This window comes from Salmo trutta, chromosome 35, assembly GCF_901001165.1.
Source record: "Salmo trutta chromosome 35, fSalTru1.1, whole genome shotgun sequence".
NCBI classification, from domain to species: Eukaryota; Metazoa; Chordata; class Actinopteri; order Salmoniformes; family Salmonidae; genus Salmo; species Salmo trutta.
The window spans coordinates 14,188,370-14,209,937 of NC_042991.1; the positions used below are offsets into that span (position 1 = coordinate 14,188,370).

General features: G+C 43.6%; 1 long non-coding RNA gene across 1 annotated transcript; it reads left to right on the forward strand.

The window, feature by feature from the left end:
• Window positions 1-8,590: 8,590 nt before the first annotated feature.
• LOC115174658 (uncharacterized) lies at window positions 8,591-20,665 on the forward strand. Its single transcript, XR_003871816.1, has 3 exons — window positions 8,591-9,045; window positions 9,656-9,726; window positions 20,268-20,665. It is a non-coding gene; the product is annotated as an uncharacterized LOC115174658 (long non-coding RNA).
• Window positions 20,666-21,568: the final 903 nt, after the last annotated feature.

The window sequence follows — 21,568 nt, forward strand, 5'->3', positions numbered from 1 at the left end:
GGTGTGGCATTTCTATAGTTTATTTTCTATGTTTTTGGTATAGCCTTGCTTTGGGGCGTAATTCTATGTTGGGTTCTGTTGATTCCCAATCAGAGACAGCTGTCGCTAGTTGCCTCTGATTGGGGAATCATATTTAAGTTCCTTTTCCCCCCACGATGTTTGTGGGTTGTTGTCTCTTTGTTTGAGCACGTAACGTAACGTATCGACAGTTTTCTTGATTTTTGTGTACATGTTTAATTCCATGGTGTTGAATAAACATGTGTTCGCTCCCAGCTGCGTTTTGGTCCGCTTCCTCGTCACCAGGCGACGAACGTTACAGGAGTGGCATATCAAGAAGCTGATTAAACAGCATGATCATTACACAGGTGCACCTTGTGCCTGGGGACAATAAAAGGCCACTCTAAAATGTTTTGTCACACAACACAATGCCACAGATGTCTAAAGTTTTGAGGAAGTGTGAAATTGGCATACTGACTGCAGGAATGTCCACCAGAGCAGTTGCTAGAGAATTTAATGTTTGTTTCTCTACCAAAAGCCGCCTCAAACGGCATTTTAGAGAATTTGGCAGTATGTCCAAACAGCTTCACAACTGCAGACCTCGTGTTTGGAATTGTGTGGGGTAGCGGTTTGCTGATGTCCATGTTGTGGACAGAGTATCTCATGGTGGCGGTGGGGTTATGGTATGGGCAGGTATAAGCTATGGACAATGAACACAATTGCATTTTATCTATGGCAATTTGAATGCACAGAAATACTGTAACAAGATCCTGAGGGCCATTGTGAGACACATTTTTTTTAAGGTTTGAATTTATTTTTAATTGATTGATTTTCTCATGAACTGTAACAGTAAAATCTTTGAAATTGTTGCATGTTGCGTGTATATTTTTGTTCAGTATATATATATATATATAGTTCGGTCCAAAATTATTGGCACCCTTGATTAAGGTGAGCAAATTTGTATGCTAAAACAAATGAGAAAATTATATTATTTTATACTAATATAACTGCTCAGATAAAGTAATAAAACAAATCCAAAAAAGATAGGGGTCAAAATTATTGGCACCCCTTTTTTCAATACTCCTCCCCTTGCAAGGATAATGACACAGAGCCATTTTCTAAAATGTTTTATGAGATTGGAGAACACATTGGGAAAGATCTTGGACCATTCCTCCATACAGAATTTTTCCAGATCCTTGATATCCATCGCCTACGCTTATGGACTGCTCTCTTCAATTCAAACCACAGGTTTTAAATGGGGTCTGGAGACGGAGATGGTCATTGCAAAATGTTTATTTTGTGGTCAATTAACCACTTATTTGTGGATTTTGATTTGTGCTTAGGGTTATTGTCTTGTTGGAAAATCTACTTGCGGCCAAGTTTCAGCCTCCTGAAAGAGGCAAACAGGTTTTCAGCTAAAACGTCCTGGTACTTGGTAGAGTTCATGATCCCGTTGACCTTAACAAGGCCCCAGGACCAGTGGAAGCAAACAGACCCATAAAATCAAAGATCCACCACCATATTTTACTTTTCTGTATATTCTTCTTTATTACGTCACCAAACCTTCCACTGGTGTGATTGGCCAAAGAGCTCTATTTTCGAGTCACCTGACCATAGCACCGGTTCCAATCCAAGCCCGATGCCTGGCTCAGTGCTGTTATTTTCACAAGGGGGGGGGGGGCGTTTTATTGAAAACAGGGGAGTCAATAACTTTCACCCTTATCTTTTTGAGTTTACAAAATGTATTTCTCTGAGCAATTGTGTTGGTATAAAATAATATTCTTTTTTTAATTCAATTGAGCATAGCTCAGTATTTGTTATCTATTTTGCTCGTCTTTATCAAGGGTAGCAATAATTTTGGACCTGACTGTATGTCATTTAGCATATTTATAACTCATATGCCCCATCATAAATCCAGCTCTCTCTGTCCTAAGTACCCATTCCTATAATAACCACCAAATTTCTCTTTCTCTGTCTCCCTTTTCTGATAAATGTATCTCTGTCTCTGTCTCTCTCTCTCACACACACACACACACACACACACACACACACACACACACACACACACACACACACACACACACACACACACACACACACACACACACACACACACACACACACACATTAAGTGTCCTTAATACACATCTCCATAACCATAAACTGTCACGCCCAGACCATAGAGAGCCCTTGGTTCTCTATGGTATAGTAGGTCAGGGCGTGACTAGGGGGTGTTCTAGGTTTATTATTTCTATGTTGGTGTGTTTGGTATGGTTCCCAATCAGAGGCAGCTGTTTTTCGTTGTCTCTGATTGGGGATCATATTTAGGCAGCCATTTCCCCACTGTGTTTTGTGGGATCTTGTTTTGAGTTAGTGCATGTGGCACCTCTGATGTCACGGTTCGTTGATTGTTTGTTTCTTTTTTTTGGAAGTTTCACTTAAATAAATATGTGGAACTTTAATCACTCTGCTCCTTGGTCCGAGGATGCTTCCGTCTCACCACACGATCGTGACAGAAGATCCCACCACAACAGGACCAAGCAGCACGCCCAGGAGGAGAAGGTATCCTGGGCTTGGGAGGAGACCAAGGAGGAGAAGACATCCTGGACTTGGGAGGAAATCTTGGCAGGACACGAAAGCCTGCCGTGGAAGCAGACGCAAGGAGAGAAGGGAGGACAGCAACGACGCCGGGGTTCGCGGCCAGAAGGCAGAAGGAAAGCCCAAAGGACAGCCCAACATTTTTTTTTTGGGGGGGGGGGCACACGGGGTGGTCGGCGGAGCCGGGGAGTGAGCCAGTGACAACCTGGGAGGAGATAGAGAGGTGGGCGTTCAACCTAAGGAGAGTACCAGAGCCCGCCTGGGAGTCAATGGAACAGTGCGAGAAGGGATACCGGAGAATGGAGTTGGCTAGGAGTATGCGGCAACGCAGGTGTTTGGAGGAGCGTGTCACCGGTCCGGTGCAACTTGTGCCGGTCCCACGCATCAGGCCTCCAGTGCACCTCCCCAGTCCGGTACGTCCTGTGTCCCCTCCTCGCACTCGCCCTGAAGTGCGTGTCCCCAGTCCGGTGTGTCCTGTGCCAGCTCCCCGCACTCGCCGTCGAAGTGCATCATCGTTCCGAAACAATTTGTGCCGGCACAATGCACCAAGTCTCCAGTACGCCTTCACAGACGAGTACGTCCTATGCCAGCTCCTCGCACTCACCGTGCGAAGTGTGTCATCGTTCAGGTACAACCTGTGCCGGCTATACGAGCCCTCCTTTGCGCCGATGCCCAGTCCATGCACGGCGTTCAGCCTGGCGCCATGGCCGGATCCGGGTTCTGGGCGGGGGCTACAACCTGCATCGGAGCTGCCACCGACACTAATCACCCCCCTACCCTCCTCAGTTGGTTTCAGGTTTTGCGGCCGGAGTCCGCACCTTTGGGGGGGGGGGGGGGTACTGTCACGCCCTGACCATAGAGAGCCCTTGGTTCTCTATAATATAGTAGGTCAGGGCGTGACTAGGGGGTGTTCTAGGTTTATTATTTCTGTGTTGTTGTGCTTGGTATGGTTCCCAATTAGAGGCAGCTGTTTTTCATTGTCTCTGATTGGGGATCATATTTAGGCAGCCATTTCCCCACTGTGTTTTGTGGGATCTTGTTTTGAGTTAGTGCATGTGGCACCTCTGATGTCACGGTTCGTTGATTGTTTGTTTCTTTTTTGTTTGGAAGTTATAGATGTACTATTGTAAAGTTAAAGATATAGATGTACTATTGTAAAGTGGTTGTTCCACTGGATATCATAAGGTGAATGCACCAATTTGTAAGTCGCTCTGGATAAGAGCGTCTGCTAAATGTCGTAAATGTAAATGTAAAATGTAAATGAAGTTTCGCTTAAATAAATATGTGGAACTTTAATCACCCTGCGCCTTGGTCTAGTTCCTACGACGAACGTGACATAAACACTTTCTCTCTCTGACTCCCTTTTCTCCCCCCTCTCGCTATCACAAGTGTCCTCAAAGCGGAAACAGCTGGCAGAAAGAAAGGAGAAGTCCTAGGTCCCAGGGAGAGATGGACCCATCAAGAAGAGGAACACCAGAGATGCCCCCATCTCAGAATTCAGCCCCCAAACGTGGCCCCCATGAATGGCACAACACACCGTGCCCTGGTATGGGTATAGCGGAGAAGCACAGAACAAGGAATCAAAACTGTGTGACCCCAGGGTGGCAAGGTCAAGTCAAGGTCAATAGTTCAAGCTGACCTCTGGGGCACGAGAAGGGCAAGCATCATGTGGGACAACTTTGTAGAAGTGAGAGAGGGAAGTTGTTTTTGCTATTGTGTTGACCTGGCACGTGTGGGGGGTTCCCAAGAAGTAGAATTGTGTTGACAACTTTACTTGTGAATTAAAAGGTGGGAGGAATTGGTTTGATGAACATAACTGAGGCAGCAGACAATATAAATTGCAGCAAATGCAGGGGTAGCCCCAACAGTTTCTTGAACCAGGGCCCTGGTAACCCAACATCTTAGCCGTTACGCCAAGAGATCTGAACTAGGTCTTGATTAGGATGCTAGGTGTTGGTCGCTACTATATATTGCCCAGGAAGTGCACACACCTGGTTTCCCAGGAGTAACAATGCATTTATTATGATTAACTTATAACAAAGACTTATTCACTAATTTATATAATAATATTTAATCGCACCTCAATTAACATTATTTAAAATCCATTGTAAATAGTTTTCCAACTCAGATCAAGGGGTAAGCGAAGATTGAATCTGGAATTTAGGATTATCAATCTGAAAGTACTAACCTGAACATGCACTTAAACTCTTGATCGATCAACAACAGCCTATAGGTAAGTGAAAAAGCTCATATACTGTACTTTTGTACATTGGTGAATCATTCCTCCTTTGACCTGTACAGCACTCACCCCTCCTTCTTTCATATAACTCCTATGCATAACTTTTGGCCAGTCTCTGTTCCCTCACACACAAACCAAAGGGGGAAAGAACACATTATGCTTTTTAATTTGATTTACCAGTCAATCATCGTCATCCACCCACAGTGTCAGACATTTTGTTTCCATCATCCTCCAAAGGCAACATTTTTAGAAGAAGTCTGACATGATCAGGAACAGGTAAAAGGTGAGCACAAATTGCCTTTCAAACCTCACAAATCAAATCTGGGCAATGGCTTCTCTAGAGAAGATGGGCCTATACTGTAAGTGAAAGCTCAATCAAGTCTTCCCAGCGCATTGGACCATGTACCTTGGCTGCCTGCGGTGCCCCTCTCTATGAGCCTAGGCAGAGTGTAACGAATTTACCACTGTACATTACCGCTGTAATAGGACAGTAGCTTTAGATGCACCTGGATGGAGCTGTCGTTCCTGGTTTTGAGCAATTACTGAAATTGGACAAGAAGCAAGACGGAGGAGCCGTAATTCTGAAATGATTATCGCAGCCAGGCACACAATGAAGTAGCTCGTACAATGGGCTGCCTTCTGCTCAGTTGCAAGATTGAGTTGTGTTAAGAGTTGTAGACTCGAGTCACATGTCTTGGACTTGAGTCTGACTCAAGTCACAAATTTGATGACTTGAGACTTGACTTGATAGAAAATATAATAACTTGACTTGGACTTGGAGCCTCAAGACTTGAGACTGATGATAAAAAAATTATCTGGTCACGTTTTGTAACGTTTTGTCACAAATTTTGTGGCAAAAAGTCTTCATGGGTTACTCTCCACGCAGCCAGAGACAGTAGCCGCAGCATCGCAAAAATACGTGCAACAGATTGGATAGTAAAACGCACACTTGGCCCTCTGATTGGAACAGCAAACTGTCAGTCAACACAGGTCACGTGAGCTAGCAAACAGATTGCTGATTTGCTGTACATCTATAGGATCGAGTGCAGCAAACTTCAAATTGTAGGGAGAGAGGATTGCCATAATAAGTAAATATGCAGCTCCAAAAATAGTTTGGTGATCAAGAATATTAACTATTTACTGTGCAAGCTCACCAGCAATGGGGCATCAAGAAACAATTAAGCCTACTAGCATAAACCTACTGGTCTTTTGGTATGTCAAAATTGCTTGAAATATATAATATACTTATGAAGCTTGCATTTATTACTGTGGACATAGTCGCAGTTCTCCACTTGCACTCTGCGATTTGTTTTCTTGTTGATATGTTTGCTGTTGCTTTCACACATTTAAATCCATATGTGGTAAATATATTGCATCTAATCCTACAATAATTGCTAGAGTTTCATAATTTCATCCCCATACAGTTTATTGCAACCCTTAGGAATTTCTGTTTCATGTTTGATAGGAACATTTTCATTTAGCCTACCATTTCTTACACTCTGAGTGGACAAGATATTTATTGTGCACATGAACATTTGCAAGACTCATGATGTAGAAGTTCTGTAAATTTATAGTTTCCCTTGTTCATATTTCCTGGGTTATGTTGGATTTCCGTTTGTCTGTTTGTGCTTTCAAGACAACTGGGAACTCGGGGGAAAAAACTAGGCCAAATCATGATTTCAGTGATCTTCAGGTCGGAAACTCAAAGCTCTAGAAAGATGCCCATGATTCCGACTTGGAATTCCAAGGTTGGATGACCTTTCAAAAGATTTTTCCCAGTTCCTAGTTGTCTTGAATGCTCGGAAGTCTGAGTTTTCCGAGTTCCCAATTCCCAGTTGGTTTCAACACAGCATGTGTCCTATGTCTCTGTCATTCTGGTTGTGCATAATAGGAGCACACATGCCTCAGTGCGCATATCGACTACATGGCCTGCGCGCCACACTTATGTTGAATAAAACAAAATTATTGTTCCATGTATGAATGGTGAGGAAATAGAATTAATAATCATTATATCTGTTTAAGACTAATATAACAATGGGTGTGGAAATTGCTTTTGACATTGTAGAACCAATTTATTGTTTGTAATTGCCAATTGGGTAATTGTATGGTCCTTGGAGGGGGCAAGTGTTCACCAGTATACCTGTTTGAGCTCCTGTTAGACAGATTCGATTTGGTTTCTCAAGGGGAGGCTGTGCCGTCTTGCCCTCTGCCTGTGCCCGTTCAGATAGGAAAGGTTAAGCCTGATACAAAAGCTATTTATTTTGGGCCGTGTATTTTCTGTATGATATGTCGCTTTTACCATTGGATCACCAAGACCTGTAAATAAATCTACACTGAGCGAGTACTACTAAAGGTCCCTGTTTTACAATTTCATAATCAAAATGTGCTGTAGACAAAATAACGAAAAGGGCAGTCTGGTAGCCTCAATAAATAGACAAATATTTGAACAAGTCATTGTATGTATAGATGTGTTTTTTACTTCACTTGAGATTTGACTTGACTTGCTCTTAGAATGCACAACTTGGACTCGACTCAACACTCGACCTAGTCTACTTGGGACTCGAATTGAGACTTGGATCTTGTGACATGATACTTGCTTATGACTCGAATAATGGTGACTTGGTCCCACCTCTGGGTTGCACAGAGGAAATGTCCTTCTGTAACATCTCTGAACACACATTGTCACGTCCTGACCATAGAGAGCTCATATTTTTCTATGGTAGAGTAGGTCAGGGCGTGACTGGGGGGTTTTGTCTAGTTTATTTATTTCTATGTATGGTTCTAGTTTCTATGTTGGGTTTTTTGTCTAGTTTACATTTTCTATGTTGTGTTCTAGGTTCTTTTTTCTAGGTTTGGGGTTTTCGTATGATTCCCAATTAGAGGCAGCTGGTCATCATTGTCTCTAATTGGGGATCATATTTAAGTTGTTGTTTTCCCCACTAGTGTTTGTGGGAGATTATTTTGAGTTTATGCATGTAGCATCTCTTTGTCACGGTTTGTTGTTTTTGTTTATAGTTTATTGTCTGTCTTGCATAGTTTCACATAGAAATAAAGATGTGGAACGATACGCACGCTGCGCCTTGGTCTCTTTCATACGACAGCCGTGACACACATACTATTGCTCACTATTTACATTGTCACAGCTGCAAATAGTTCCAATTTGTCAAGCATCATACTCTTTCTCTATCCTATATCTATCTCCCTCACAAACTCGATGATTTAGTGCCTCTCGGTAATAATCCACACATAATTGTGTGGATTTCCACCAAGCCCAGACAGATATGGTGCACTCACTGTACAACAATAAAGCCCCATCAACAAAGCTCAATGAATATTGTTATTATGATACACCACATTAACCATTGTGCAGAGAGTTAGAATAATCGACTTCAATATGTTTACTAGATGCTAAAGGGGGAGTGTCATGGCCACCAACAGGAAGATGGCTGTTTATCAGAGTGGGATGGGGGGGAATTGGAGGGTGGCATCAAATGACCTCGGGCCCAAAGAAGAGGAGAGTGTAGTGTGTGTCATCACCTCCAGTGAGATTACAGTGTGTCATTTCGTACACTAATGCTGTTGGCCCCCAGGATGCATAACCTGCCGGGCTATATTTACAGAGCCATTACAGAGCAAAAACCCACAAGTGTGCGCGCACACAAGTAGTTGTGCACAACTAATGTAGGAGTACTGGCAAACACACACACACCCACACACACTGTCCTCAAGCTTAAAGCAGGAATCGACAGATCGCGGACGACCCAATACCGCCCCACTTCTTGTGTAATGTTTTCACTTCGAACAAAAACAAGGGGGTTAATCCCTGAGCCACCTTGGACTGGCCTTCTGGGAAAGGTGTGTCTTTTGCATTAAATCCTGCCTACTCGAATTACCCTGCTGCCATGGCCCCGGAGCTGGAAAGGAAGTGAAAGTAACTTGCAAGCTAATGTTACAGCTGCCAGAAACAAACACAGAGCAGACGAAGCCAACAAGCTAGCTAACTTGTTTACCAATAAACTGTCCTTGTAGCAGGGAAAACAGAAGCGAGAATCATTCTTGGTTCTTGGATCTGAATCAACTCAACCCCAAAAGAAAAAAGAAGCAAGCAAAAGAGTGCTCATGACCAATCCATAAACCGGATAAACATTGGAATTAATTTTGAAAGGTGGAAGAGTGAATCCAAAATGGTCATCGTTCTCATGGACTTGTAGGTAAGTATTGGGTTGCGTTTTTAGCCTGCTAGTTACGTTATCCTGTTTCTGGAGAGCTACCCTCCTGTAGGTTTTCGATCCAACCCCACTTGTAACTAACCTGATTCAGCTTATCAACCAGCTAATTATTAGAATCAGGTGCCCTCGATTAGGGTTGGAATAAAAACCTACAGGACAAAAGCTCTCCATGAACAGAGTTGGAGAGCCCTGCCTTAGTGTGGTCAATGGTCAAGCAAGCTAACATGGCTACTTTGCTAGCTAACATGGCTACTTTGCTAGCTAACATGGCTACTTTGCTAGCTAACATGGCTACTTTGCTAGCTAACATCATCTGTATTCAGACTGTTTTGTACTCAAAGGAATCTAAGGATAGCATCATTTAGCTACACTGCAAACCCTACAACATGCCCAATGCCTTTATTTCAACTAGCTAATGTTAGCTAGGTAAAGCTAGATATGCAGATTGTTGACATGATAGTATGTTTGGTTTGTAGATGATAATGCTAGCTAGCTAGGTGGTCGACAGCATTTTCGGGCCAGGACCACCCCAAAAAATGCATCTAGCTATAAAATTTGGTACAGTAACATTCCACAAACATTTATTTCTCAGTGAGATACTGGTGGAGACAGTCTGATTTCGAGGGAACCTGAGGTTGTAGAAAAATCAACACCAAAAGAGAGGTAAGAAATGCTATGGAATTTTTTGTTATGCTTTGTGATTCAATAACTATTTACATAAAGCTGTTTGCCTGTTCAGCACATTGACTATATAGCATTGATTCGTACTGTGAACTGCCCAACTTGATTGACTGAATGAATATCCAATGTGGTCAGTCAAATAAACAATGGCTCATCTGCATGACATTGGTAGACTAAGTAATAGGATGGTACATTAGCAGGACACATGCTGAACTGGTTACAGCACAACACCACATCAAATGTATGTAAAGGACACTTGCTGTGACACTGACTTAGTGGTAGTAATGTCTTTCCACCCCCCGTTTAACTGTAGTCATCAGAGCATTTATGGTGATTCACAATCCTGCATAGCATTGAAAAAGATGTGGTTGAATTCATAAACGGTGCATACGGTCTCACTATAATGTACTCATATTCCATCAAAATGATGTTATCAAATCAAATCCACATTTATTTGGCATTTGCACAGGATACAGTGAGGTGTATATGGGAATACGACATTGCATTGTACTGTAGACTATTGAAGTAACAGTGTGTCAGTCAAACTAATAAGGATAGCCAAGGATAGCTTGGACCTGTTGGATGGAGGAAACAAAGTCAGCCGTAGATGATAAGCATCCTAACCCTTCATCTACACAACATGTGTTCCATCAGCATTGTATCAATGTGACGTTCTACCTGCTACAACAGAAACCAACCAAATCAACTTAATTTCTCATTATTTCAATTCACAAGATAGAATGAATGCGCCCGTCAGCCATTGAGAATTTAACCTCTGTAGCAGGGCCGTAAGGATGCATTGCGGTCATACTGGCTATGATGATCTTCTAGTAAGGAGTCAAAGGTAGGAACCAGGAGCATCACATAACAGTTTGTGGCCTGGAAGTGTGGGACCTGGCAACAGGGTCATCATTCCAAGTTGCTGTGTGTGGCGAGTACCGGCCTCCTTTCATGATCCGTTGCGGCACCATGTAAGCTTTTTTACTGGGAGCTAGATGCATTTTTTGGGGTGGTCGTGGGTTGAATCAAACACACTGTCATGTCAACAATTTGCATATCTAGCTTTAGCTAGCTAGTTGAAATAAAGGCATCTGTCACAACTTCCTCCGAAGTCGGTCCCTCTCCTTGTTCGGGCGACGTTCGGCGGTCAACGTCATCGGTCTTCTAGCCATCGCCGATCCACCATTCATTGTTCCTGTGGCTGTGCCCTTCCCCGTTCACGCATTAGATAGTCGACCATTAGGGTCAGGGTTGATTAGGGAGGTCACCGCCTCCACTGGGCATGGTGATGCAAGGGGGTCACAAGGAGAGAATTAGTCTCTTCCTTATTGACTCTCCTGCGTTTCACGTGGTGCTAGGCCTACCCTGGTTAGCTTGTCATAACCCCACTGTTTCTTGGCCACAGAGGGCTCTCACGGGGTGGTCGCGAGAGTGCTCACCGGAGGTGTTTAGGGGTTTCCGTTGGTGCTACTATGGTGAAGAGTCCAGACCAGATCTCCACCGTGCGCATTCCCCCTGAATATGCCGATTTGGCTCTCGCCTTCTCTAAAAAGAAGGCGACTCAATTACCACCCCATCGACGGGGCGATTGTGCGATAAATCTCCTGGTAGACGCTGCACTTCCCAGGAGTCACGTGTATCCCCTTTCACAGGCGGAGACGGAGGTTATGGAAACATATGTCTCTGAATCCCTGCGTCAGGGGTACATTCGGTTCTCCACTTCACCCGCCTCCTTGAGTTTATTTTTTGTGAAGAAGGAGGAGGGAGGTCTGCGCCCATGTATTGACTATCAGGGTCTGAACCAGATCACTGTGAGGTATAGTTACCTGTTACCGCTCATAGCCACAGCGATTGAGTCAATGCACGGGGCGCGCTTCTTCACCAAACTAGATCTCAGGAGCGCTTACAACCTGGTGCGTATCCGGGAGGGAGACGAGTGGAAGACGGCTTTCAGTACCACCTCAGGGCACTATGAGTACCTCGTCATGCCGTACGGGTTGATGAATGCGCCATGAGTCTTCCAAGCCTTTGTAGGCAAGATTTTCAGGGACCTGCATGGGCAGGGCGTAGTGGTGTATATTGATGACATTTTGATATACTCCGCTACACGCGCCGAGCATGTGTCCCTGGTGCGCAGAGTGCTTGGTCGCCTGTTGGAGCATGACCTGTATGTCCAGGCTGAGAAATGCCTGTTCTTCCAGCAGTCCTTCTCCTTCCTAGGGTATCGCATTTCCACCTCAGGGGTGGAGATGGAGAGTGACCGCATTGCAGCCGTGCGTAATTGGCCGACTCCCACCACGGTAAAGGAGGTGCAGCAGTTCTTAGGGTTTGCCAACTACTACTGGAGGTTTATCCGGGGTTTTGGTCCGGTAGCAGCTCCCATTACCTCACTGCTGAAGGGGGACCCAGTACGCTTGCTGTGGTCAGCTGAAGCGGACATGGCTTTTAGTCACCTGAGGGCTCTGTTTACCTCGGCTCCCGTGCTGGCCCATCCGGATCCCTCTTTGGCGTTCATAGTGGAGGTGGACGCGTCCGAGGCTGGGATAGGAGCTGTGCTCTCTCAGCGCTCGGGTACGCCACCGAAGCTCCTCCCCTGTGCCTTCTTCTTGAAGAAGCTCAGCCCGGCAGAGCGAAACTATGATGTGGGGGACCGGGAGCTGTTGGCTGTCGTCAAGGCCTTGAAGGCGTGGAGACATTGGCTTGAGGGGGCTAGACACCCTTTTCTCATCTGGACTGACCACCGTAATCTGGAGTACATCCGGGCAGCGAGGAGACTGAACCCTCACCAGGCAAGGTGGGCCATGTTTTTCACCGTTTTGTGCTTACCCTTTCCTACAGACCAGGCTCCCAGAACGTGAAGGCAGACACATTGTTTCGGCTGTATGACACAGAGGAGCGGCCCATGGATCCCACTCCCATACTCCCCGCCTCCTGCCTGGTGGCGCCGGTAGTGTGGGAGCTGGACACACGGACATTGAGCAGGCGTTACGTGCAGAGCCCGCTCCCATCCAGTGTCCCGCTGGGCGTCTGTACGTCCCGTCTGCTGTTTGTGACCGGTTGATCTATTGGGCCCACACGACACCAACACACAGACAGTGCTTTTAACAGAGTTATACTGAACAAAAATATAACCGCAACATGTAACGTGTTGGTGCCATGCTTCATGACTTGAAAAAAAAAAGATCCCAGAAATTGTCCATGTTTACATCCATGTTAGTGAGCATTTCTCCTTCGCCAAGATAATCCATCCACCTGACAGGTGTGGCATATCAAGAAGCTGATTAAACAGTGTGATCATTACACAGGTGCATCTTGTGCTGGGGACAATAAAAAGCCACCCTAAATGCGCAGTTTTGTCACACAACACAATGCCACAGATGTCTTTGAGGGAGCGTGCAATTGGCATGCTTACTGCAGGAATGCCCACCAGAGCTGTTTCCAGACAATTTGATGTTAATATCTCTACCATAAGCCATTGTTTTAGAGAATTTGGCAGTACGTCCAACTGGCCTCACAACTGCAGACCACGTGTAACCATGCCAGACCAGGTCCTCCACATCCAGCTTCTTCACCTGTGGGATGGTCTGAGACGAGCCACGAGGACAGCTGATTAAAATGTGGGTTTGCACAACCAAATATTTTTTTAGGACATCGTCTCAGGGAAGCTCATCTGTGTGCTCATTGTCCTCACCAGGGTCTTGATCTGATTGCAGTTCGACGTCGCAACCGACCTCAGTTGGCAGATGCTCACCTTCGATGGCCACTGGCACGCAGGAGAAGTGTGCTCTTCATGGATGAATCCCGGTTTCAACTGTACCGGGCAGATGGCAGACAGCGTGTATGGCGTCGTGTTGGCGAGCTGTTTGCTGTCAACATTGTGAGCAGAGTGCCCATGGTGGCGGTGGGGTTATAGTATGGACAGGCATAAGCTACGGGCAATGAACACAATTGCATTTTATCGATGGAAATTTGAATGCACAGAGATACCGTGACGAGTTCCTGAGGCCCATTATCGTGCCATTCATCCGCTGCCATCACCTCATGTTTCAGCATGATAATGCATGTCCCCATGTCGCAAGGATCTGTACACAATTCCTGGAACCTGAAAATGTCACAGTTCTTCCATGGCCTGCATACTCACCAGACATGTCACCCATTGAGCATGTTTGGGATGCTCTAGATTGACACTCCCATCAATATCCAGCACTTTTGCACAGCCATTGAAGAGGAGTGGGACAACATTTCACAGGCCACAATCAACAGCCTGATCAACTCTACAGTATGCGAAGGAGATGTGTCACACTGCATGAGGCAAATGATAACCAGTCAGTATCTGCTGTGACTTTCTGATCCACGGCCCTACCTTTTTTTTAAGGTATCTGTGACCAACAGTCATGTGAAATGCATAGATTAGGGCCTGATTAATTTATTTCAATTTACAAATTTCCTTAGTTGAACTGTAACTCAAACAAGTGTCTCCTCCTCCAGGTAGACCCATTGTAGCAGCAATCGACTCTGATATCCAACATTTCTACGTTTGTGGATTACCACATTAAACCGATGGTTGAGAATCTCCCATCTTATGTCAAAGACACCAGTCACATTGATAAAGGGCTTAGGAAGGATACCAGAGGGCACCCTGCTGGCCACTTTTGATGTGGAGAGCTTGTTCACTAACATCCCACACACTGGAGGCTTGCAGGCGCTGCAACACTTCCTTCAGCAGAGAGACTCTACCCTTGCTCCATCCAATGATTGCATCTTACAACTTACTGAACTGGTATTATCCAATAACTACTTCATCTTTGAGTCAGACTTTTTAATTCGAATTTGGTGTGCCATGGGCTCCCGCTTTCCCCCCAACTATGCAAACCTGTATGTGGGACAATTTGAGGAAGCACTCCTTTACAAAACAGAGACACACGTCCTACTTTCTAAAATTCTCCTATGGAAGAGATACAAAAACTCAGCAAAAAAAGTAACATCCTCTCACTGTCAACAGCGTTTATTTTCAGCAAACTTAAATAAACGTAAATATTTCTATGAACATAACAAGAATCAACAACTGAGACATAAACTGAACAAGTTCCACAGACAGTGACAAACAGAAATGGAGTAATGTGTCCCTGAACAAAGAGGGGGGTCAAAATCAAAAGTAACAGTCAGTATCTGGTGTGGCCTCCAGCTGCATAAAGTACTGCAGTGCATCTCCCCCTCATGGACTGCACCAGATTTGCCAGTTCTTGCTGTGAGACGCTACCGCACTCTTCCACCAAGGCACCTGCAAGTTCCTGGACATTTCTGCGGGGAATGGCCCTATGTCACGTCCTGACCAAAGTAAGAGGTTATTTTCTATGGTAGAGTAGGTCAGGGCGTGACAGGGGGTGTTTTTCTATGTTTAAGTTCTATGTTGTTTTTTTGGGGTTGATCTCCAATTGGAGGCAGCTGGTCCTCGTTGTCTCTAATTGGAGATCATATTTAAGTAGGGGTTTTTCTTCCTGGGTTTTGTGGGTTATTATATTTTGAGTAGTGTTTGTTTCTCTGCGTCACGGTTTGTTTTTTTGTCAATTCAGTTATTTAGGTATTGCAAAGTTTCACGGATTTAATAAAATGTGGAACTACAACCACGCTGCACTTTGGGCCGCTCCTTTCGACAACCGTGACACCCTAGCCCTCACCCTCCGATCCAACAGGTCCAAGACGTGCTCAATGGGATTGAGATCCGGACTCTTCGCTTTGATTGCCTCTTTGATTGCCTGAAATGACAACAAGCTCAGTCCGATGATGCTGGGACACACCGCCCCAGACCACGACGGACCCTCCACCTCCAAATCAATCCCGCTCCAGAGTACAGGCCTTGGTGTAACGCTAATTCCTTCGACGATAAACGCGAATCCGACCATCACACCTGGTGAGACAAAACCACGACTCGTCAGTGAAGAGTACTTTTTGCCAGTCCTGTCTGGTCCACCAACGGTGGGTTTGTGCCTATAGGCGACGTTGTTGCCAGTGATGTCTGATGAGTACCTGCCTTACAACAGGCCTACAAGCCCTCAGTCCAGCCTCTCTCAGCCTATTGCGGACAGTCTGAGCACTGATGGAGGGATTGTGCGTTCCTGGTCTAACTCGGGCAGTTGTTGTTACCATCCTGTACCTGTCCCGCAGGTGTGATGTTCGAATGTACCGATCATGTGTAGGTGTTGTTACACGTGGTCTTCCGCTACAAGGACGATCAGCTGTCCATCCTCTCTCCCTGTACCAGTGTCTTAGGCGTCTCACAGTACGGGCATTGCAATTTATTGCCCTGGCCACATCTGCAGTCCTCATTCCTCCTTGCAGCATGCCTAAGGCACGTTCACGCAGATGAGCAGGGACCCTGGGCATCTTTCTTTTGGTGTTTTTTCAGAGTCAGTAGAAAGGCCTCTTTAGTGTCCTAAGTTTTCATAACTGTGACCTTAATTGCCTACTGTCTGTAAGCTGTTAGTGTCTTAATGACCGTTCCACAGGTGCATGTTCATTAATTGTTTATGGTTCATTGAAAAAGCATGGGAAACAGTGTTTAAACCCTTTACAATGAAGATCTGTGAAGTTATTTGGATTTTTACGAATTATCTTTGAAAGACAGGGTCGTGAAAAAGGGACGTTTCTTTTTTTTGCTGAGTTTAGATGATGTCTTTGTGCTCTGGGAAGGAAGTCAGCAGGAACTAAATTAATTCCAAACTCTACTAAAGGAGAGCTCTGAATACCTCAAATTCACCATGCAGAATGATGAGAGAAAAACTTATACACAAAGCCAACAGACCACAATACCTTGCTATATGTGGATAGTATGCATCCCCTTCCCCTCAAGAATGGTCTACCATATAGCCAGTTATGCAGAGTTAAACAAATCTGTGGCCACCAGAAAGATTTTGACAGCAATGCTAGAAATAATGACAGATAAATTAAAAATGAGAGGCTACAAGGACAACTCTTGATGCTGCAATGATAAAAATATCTCAATTACAAAAAACTCAACCAAAGAAGAAAAAACAACGCACCTGTCTTTTGCACCAAGTACACCAAGTGTTTGGAGAAAATGAAAGCAATCCTGAAAAAGCACTGGCAAATTCTGCAATCAGACAAAAAAACACACCTCTTCAAGGAACCCCCACTGGTGGTCTATAAGCGTGGTCGCAATATTGGAGATAGCTTGGTGAGATCTGACATGCCCTGAGCCTCTCAGACACTCTTGACACCCATTCCAAATGGGAACTACAAATGTGGCTCATGCGCACAGTGTAATAGCACTATAAAAACATCCTTCTTCAGACACCCACATACAGGTGTAAAAATTCCTGTTAGGGGTAACATCCCATGCAAGACCAAGGGAGTAATCTATCTCATCACCTGTTAATGTGGAAAAGCCTACGTAGGACAAATGAAAAGACAATTAAAACAACGCATAGCTGAACACTGCAGCTCAATCAGGTGTAAGGACATTGACTATCCAGTAGCAGCTCACTTTGTTGAAGCTAACCATCTAATGTCCTCCCTCAAATACACAGGCATTGAGCATGTTGCTCTACCAAGGAGAGGAGGAAACATCAAGATCCTACTACTACAAAGGGAGGCTAAAAACATTGACCCCTAGGGGTCTGAATATTGACTTTGATCTCAGGCCCTTCTTATGAACAATTCTTTATTTTATGAACAAGTCTTATAAATTGATATATTCTTTCTACAGCTTATTAGCGTACATCTAATATGTTCCCCCTGTTGACGATGCTTATTATGCCTTACGGTTGAACCAAAAGATTACATGTAACAAATATAAATGAAATAGGAAACAATTAAATATGTGAAATTGAATTAAACAATAATATATGTTGATGCCAATATTATGTACAATATTCAATTATGTTTGCATATGATAACAATAACATAATATTTAAAATGCCACAAACTATTGTTTTTTAACAGTTTCACTAAATTCATTCTAATTAACTTAATCATTATGACACACCCCTCACTGTTGTCATTGGCTGCACTAATTGCACTGTTTGTCGACATAACCCGGTTCAAGTATTCATGACATTGTCGAAATGTTGGTGATTTACCCAATACATTACTGGGAGTTTATATATGGAGTATGCGACTCTCTTTATTTTTATAGTTTAAAATATATATTGTTATAGTTATTCAGGAGTAACATTTAAACAGAATAATATATATATAATATTTTCACCTTTATTTAACCAGGTAGGCCAGTTGAGAACAAGTTCTCATTTACAACTGTGACCTGGCCAAGATAAAGCAAAGCAGTGCGACAAAAACAACAACACAGGGTTACACATGGGAAAAACAAACATACAGTCAATAACACAATAGAAAATCTGTATACAGTGTGTGCAAATGAAGTAAGCAGGTAAGGCAATAAATGTGTACAGCTACAAGCTGCTCTGACAGCCGATGCTTGAAGTTAGTGAGGGAGATATAAGTCTCCAACTTCAGTGATTTTTGCAATTTGTTCCATTCATTGGCAGCAGAGGAAAGGCGGACAAAGGAGGTGTTGGCTTTGGGGATGACCATTGAATGACCATTGAAATGTACCTGCTGGAGCACATGCTACGGGTGGGTGTTGCTATGGTGACCAGTGAGCTGAGCTTTACCTAGCAAAGACTTATAGATGACCTGGAGCCAGTGGGTTTGGCGACGAATATGTAGCGAGGACCAGCCAACGAGAGCATACCGGTCACAATGGTGGGTAGTATATGGGGCTTTGGTGACAAAACGGATGGCACTGTGATAGACTGCTTCCAATTTGCTGAGTAGAATGTTGGAGGCTATTTTGTAAATGACATCGCCGAAGTCAAGAATCAACAGGATAGTCAGTTTTGCGAGGTTATGTTTGGCAGCATGAGTGAGGGAGGCTTTGTTTGCGAAGTAGGAAGCCGATTCTATATTTAATTTTGGATTGGAGATGCTTATTATGAGTCTGGAAGGAGAGTTTACAGTCTAGCCCCACCAACATTAGACAACTATACAGGAGACCGTAACTATACAGAAAAAAGTTAATGAAATCAATAATGACAGAACAGTCCAATTAACTGATAATTAAAATAGCAATGCAGATGGCACTCTTTTCTAAGTGCAGAGATGTATTATAGGTAATGAATGTGTAGGGGACTTCTGAGAATGCCTCAGACTTTGATGTAGCGGAAAGATCAGTGTACTCAAAATTCAGAAGTTGTAAGTTCAAATACAAAGTGGGGTCATATTGAAAAGTCAGTACTAAGTGATCATGTACATTTTTTGGAGGGATTTTGACACTATTTTACCTGAACAGCCTACCACTTACCTCAAAAATCCCATACCATGTAATTACTTTACTTATAATGGTTTGGGACAACTGGGACCATCACTTGACATCCTGACGACTGGTAAAACAAAAGTTTTCAGAACATCTTAAAAACGTCCTTATGTAGCAGGACATCAATGACATCCTGCTAATGATGTCCTCCAATGAGTCCCAGTGGTTCTCAAAGTGGTGGTCAGGAGTGTGAAACTGCTTGCTAAGGTTATGGTTAGGGTTAGAGTTATGGTTAGTAGATAGTCTGTACTAGAACATCTACAAATGGACTATCCAAATAAAGTGTTATTGAAAAATAAGGTAGCACTAACAATAACTCCACTTAATAAAGATTTTATCATGGATAAGTAAATCGTTAATTTATCATTTATTAATCAGTACTCCCACATTTGTTAATGTAAGTAAGCTAGTTCACACATTTATAAACAATTTTAAAGTATGTAATAATGAAGATGTTTCATATAGGTCCTTATAAACCATTTACTAATCATTAGTAAAGTATTTTTGCGTGGCCTCATCTAAAGTGAAGGCTATTTATGCTTTATAAATACTTTATACAGTAAATATTTTGAGTGACCAGTGTAATTCCTCACAGAAAGATGGACATGCCATTCGTTGACATTCCAGCAGTACGTGATGCTCTTTAAGGTCTCAAAATGGTAAATGACTAAGAACAAAACAGAGGATGCTTAAGGAAATAATATCAAACACCCCACACAGTCAAAAATATAGGATACAAACATTCTATTCCAGCTAAGCAATGGATATATAGTGTTTTGCAAAAAACAAATGTTCATACACATCTAAAATCTTTTAATAAATCTGAGTACAGTAATATTTGACACACATATACAGGTACCCATAAGCAATCATATTTTTTGAAAAAACACAAATGTGAAAAATGTGGGATATTTTGGAAATTTTCTTTACCTCTTAAGCAGTCTATTGACTGCTCTAAGGAGTGACTGCAATCCACAGTTTCACACCCTGATCTGTTTCACCTGACTTTGTGCTTGTCTCCACCCCGCTCCAGGTGTCGCCTATCTTCCCCATTATCCCCAGTGTATTTATAACTGTGTTCTCTGTTTGTCTGTTGCCAGTTCGTCTTGTCTTGTCAAGCCTACCAACGTGTTTTTTCGTGCTCCAATTTTTCCTAGTCTCTGTTTTCTAGCCCTCCCGGTTCTGACCTGTTCTGCCTGCCCTGACACTGAGCACGCCTTCCTGACCATTCAGCCTGCCCTGACCTCGAGCCTGCCTGCCCCCTGTACCTTTTGGACTCTGATTTGGTTAATGAACTTCTGCCTGTTCTCGACCTGCCCATTGCCTGCCCCTTGTATTCTAATAAATATCAGAGACGCTAACTATCTGCCTCCTGTGTCTGCATCTGGATCTCGCCCTGTGTCGTTATACAGTTTGGTTTCGGTAGATAAGTTACTGCCAATGAACGCTAATGTTAGCATTTTCGGAAGAAATACATTACTTTACTCAGCATAGTATGTCTAAAGTTGTGTAACACTTTTACAACAGTCTGACACTTTTGTAATAAAATCGTCAATATATTTTCTTAAATATCTTCTGTATTGTGTGCTTATTGTTTAACCATTCATACAGTATGTTCTAGGGCAGTGGTTCTCAAACTTTTTCGGTTACTGTACCACTAACTGAATTTTGCTCTGCCTGGAGTACCCCCTCATGTGCATTTTACCAGTAAGCCTATGATCTCATGAGTCTTCTAAAGTACCCCCTGGTTGGGAACCACTGTTCTAGGGAAAATTAAGACCTTAACCCCTGTTGGTATAAGTCCTTAAATAGCAATATCTACTAAACTAACATATGGAATTATTTTAAGATGATCATAAAATGTGTCATTTAGCTATTTGATTTACATTTTTATGACCCCTGTAGGTATAAAGAAAATAAACAAATTATTTGCTGAAACATTGAATTTGGAGCTTGTGTTTTTAATAAATACTTCAAGATAGCTAGCTAATAGGAAGTTAGCTAGCTGATGATATTTGATTCATTTATCTGTAAAGTTATCTAGCTAGCTAGCAGCTTATACACAGTGGCCTACTGTAGGTAGATAGCTAGCTAGATAATAATACAATGTTTTTATTTATTTCTCAATTTTTTTACCCATTTTTCGTGATATCCAATTGGTAGTCACAGTCTTGTCCCATCGCTGCAACTCCGGTACGGACTAGGGAGAGGCGAAGGTCGAGAGCCATGCGTCCTCTGAAACATGACCCTGCCAAGCCGCACTGCTTCTTAACACACTGCTTGGTTAACCAGGAAGCCAGCCACACCAATGTGTTGGAGGAAACACCGTCAAACTGGCGACCGTGTCAGTGTGCATGCGGCCGGCCTGCCACAGGAGTCACCAGAGCGCGATGGGACAAGGACATCCCGGCCGGTCAAACTCTCCCCTAACCCGGACGATGCTGGGCCAATTGTGCAGCACCTCATGGGTCT